Here is a 3609-nt window from a genome sequence, read left to right as displayed (position 1 = left end):
CTGATTTTTCCAATTCTGCTATTCTATGGCTGAGTCAGTGTGCTATTCTATGAATCTAACAAAAACTTGTTATGGTAAAAACAAGTCTCCGACTGTACAATTCGTCCGATTTTTCCGATTCTGCTATTCTACAACTGAGTGTGCTACTCTACGATTCTAACAAAAACTTGTTATGGTAAAAACAAGTCTCCGACTGTATGATTCTTCCGATTTTTCCTATTCTACTATGAGGTGTTTAAAGAACGCGAAATAGTCAGTTATAGTTGCAACTCCTATTTTGCTATTCTCCGAATGAGCATTTATAAACTACTTATACTTTCTGAAAATCGTAAAATCATAAAACGATTTTCGAGAATGGAGATAACAACTCTTTATGATAAAAACGAGTCTCCAATTGTACGATTCATCTGATTTCAAGTTCCAATTCTACTATTCTCGGATTCTTACAATTTCTATTTCACTACTTTACGATTTAGTGCGAACATGTTCTTCAAAATTAAAGCTACATAAAATAAAATTAAATGTTCCAAAAGGTTATTATTTATGTGTGAAAATAAGATATGAACTGTTCTAAAGGAACAAACAAACAATGAACCTAAACTTTTTAACCACAGTCAGTGCATAAACGTTCTCCAAAATGAAAACTAGAGAAAATATAATTTAATGTTAAAGATCTGATGCAGCGTATAAAGTTGTTCTGTCTGTGTTCTGGTAAATGGGCAGACAAAGTTTTGGAGGAAGAGGAGGTGGAGTTGATGTTGGTGTTGCTGATGGTTGTGACAAAGACGGTGGCATTGTTGATGATGATGGAATAGGTCATGGCGGTGCTGTGTGGGGAGTAAAAATGACGCTTGCATCGTTTGATGTAGGTGGTTGACTGCGTGAAAATAATAGACGGCGGGCATAAAGTAAAATTACAGGCAGAAAACAGCTAAACATAATAAAGGTAGTGAGACTGCAACGATGAGATCGTGTGTTGAAGATCATCAGTGAGTTGAAGGACGGAGAAAATGCTGATGGCGATGACACAAGGATAGACAGGAGAAGACAATGTTGATGACAAGGGTGGAGAAATACAAACTTGAGGAGGACATGGCAGTTTTGTGCAGTTCAGTATGGATACCCATGCTATATTCTTCGTGCAAAAATGGTGAATACAGGATGATTTTATGGCGAGGCAAAGGTGGCGGCATGGTTTAACTTAGCGATGCGAAGAAACACAAAAAGGTAAAAATGTAGAGCAAACTAAAATCCTGGCATATGGCGAGCAGCTTGAACTAAAAAGTGGCTTGAAGTGTCAATTATGATGGCATTGTGGACTTGTTCCTTCGGGCTCAATGCGGTTGCATTGTAAAAAGTACACTAACCTTTAACAAGGTCAGTGACTTTAAAACATTTATGCATCTCTGCAGGTCGCAAGGCCACGAGAAATTACATGGAAATAATAAGCAAGGTGAACTCCATTGTGCACTGTTGTAGGAATACCGCTGTAAAACAGGTAGCAACTGGCAACGAAATGACGTGGACCCAGTCTTCACAATAGCTACAAAACAATGTTTTACTGTTCTGACTCTGTTACTTTTATTGTGCTTCCTGTGATTTTTCTCACATATGTCAATGTCGTATTAAGGTTGAAAAGCTTTTTGTTAACTTTTTTTTTACAATAACATACTGCGCGGTGTGGGGAAAAACGAAGAAGTTTCCATATGATCGTTACGATCTGTGAAAAAAGCCTGGCGAGTAGGAGTCAATTCATGAAAGTCTGCCTTCTCGGATTGCCATATCAGTCATTTAAGAATAAGGAATAGGTTTTAGTGGTTTTTCGTATCTGGTGGAACAATTTTTGACGTCCAGCTAAAACACCCTTGGCACATAAACAGAGGTGGTATTTTAAAATATCATGCAGGATTTGTAGCGAAAGGAAGCCCCAGGAGGGAACTCAACATCAAGTTGTGTTTGCAAGCTAAATCTGCACAGCTACCCACGATTCATACTATTCTAAACATATTGCATGTGCAATTATAAGCTTGCTCTTTTTTTTTCGTCCAAGGAAGCATTAACTTACGATCAGGCAGTCTTTTTCTATTAATGGGAGAGGGGAGGGGAAGAATGCCGAGTCGTCTACTTGTAGAATCTGGACTTTTGTCTGATTGTTCATAAAACAAAAGAGTCTTTGAGCATCGTTCCGATAGAGGAGATAAAATAAAAGGTGTTGACAGGCCAAGCATAGTGACCTATGCAATCGAACTTTGTCTGCTAATGGTGACAGCTGTAAGTTTCGCCTCTCTGTCCAGTAGCTCAATCAGATAATATAAGGTAGTCCGCATTGCCCACCAGATCTTCGATTAAGGGCTAATTCCAACCTTCAATGTCATTATTGGTACAAATTAGTTTCTTAAAGGTGTGCCAGTCCTTTGGTGTAAACACGGGGTTCTCGATCCACTGGCATTTTATGTAGTTGTCGAGATCTTGGAGGGGGGTGTTTTTTTGGTCCTGTACACTTTGTCAAACCAACATCGGAGTGATCTCATGAAAAGGCAGGAAAAGAAGGCCCATCAGCATCTTGATGTATCAGACAACACTGTAATCTCTGGAAAAAGCCGATCAAAGTCAGAGACCTTGTACCCTTTGGAAAGAAAAGAATAAAAACATAGCTTATTAATTTAGGCATTGTTGTATGCTGGACTACCTAAATGCAACCTGAGTATTTTCTCCTGCCCCCCCCCCCCCCCCCTCCATTAAAGCCATACTTTTTCATAGCCCTCTCTAATCCAAAGTACCGGAAATGTCAACACTACAATGCAGTAAACACCCACATAGAAGAACCCTATCCTATTTAAAGTCTGGCAAAATAGTTTCTTGTATTTTGGGTTACTTATTGGCAATTTAGGCTAAGTAAGTTCTTAATAAGGTTCTTAATTTGGATAAAGGAGATAACTGATCGTTGATTACTCCAAAAATAGTCAACTTGGGTTTGGTCTGTAAATATACTGAGTTTTGTTCGAGTGATTCTATTGTTTTTCCTGTAGTAAATGTGATGTGTAAGAAGAGGCAATGTCATTTTTTCTAGCTTAGAAGTACCCTGAGACACAAATGTAGTTTATTCATGAGTCGGTCCTGGTGGCTCCTCATTTGAGAGACACAAACCTTTATCTATTTTTTGGGGGATCGTATTAAAAGAAAAAATAATGAGATTTTGAGGAAAAATGCTAGAGTACAGTGGCGTGGGCTTAGCCACGGAAACAAGGTGAGATGTGTTGTATAAAAGGACGGCAATGACACTTTTTTTCTACTTGAATAACTCTGTTACAGCTGCCGGCTTACAGTGAGCTGTATAGAACATGTAGAAGTAACTTACACTGGAAAGGTCGTGCGCGTTGCTTGCATCAAATTATAAAGTCACAAACCTTTATCGATTTTTTTGGTCCAATCTTGTTAAAATGAAAAATAATAAGATTTTAGGACAAAAGTGTTTCGAGGACAGACGTGTGTGTTTAGCGTTTACATGGTATGTATTTTATTTAAAGTTTCCTTCTCTAAAGACTTGTACCCGATAAACATTACAGCTGTCCTCAGAAGGTATTATAGTTACGAAAGGTAATTCTTACA

Source organism: Porites lutea, chromosome 3, assembly GCF_958299795.1.
Source record: "Porites lutea chromosome 3, jaPorLute2.1, whole genome shotgun sequence".
Lineage (NCBI taxonomy): Eukaryota > Metazoa > Cnidaria > Anthozoa > Scleractinia > Poritidae > Porites > Porites lutea.
The sequence above is the reverse complement of the archived record's forward strand: the minus strand, read 5'-3'. Positions refer to the sequence as shown.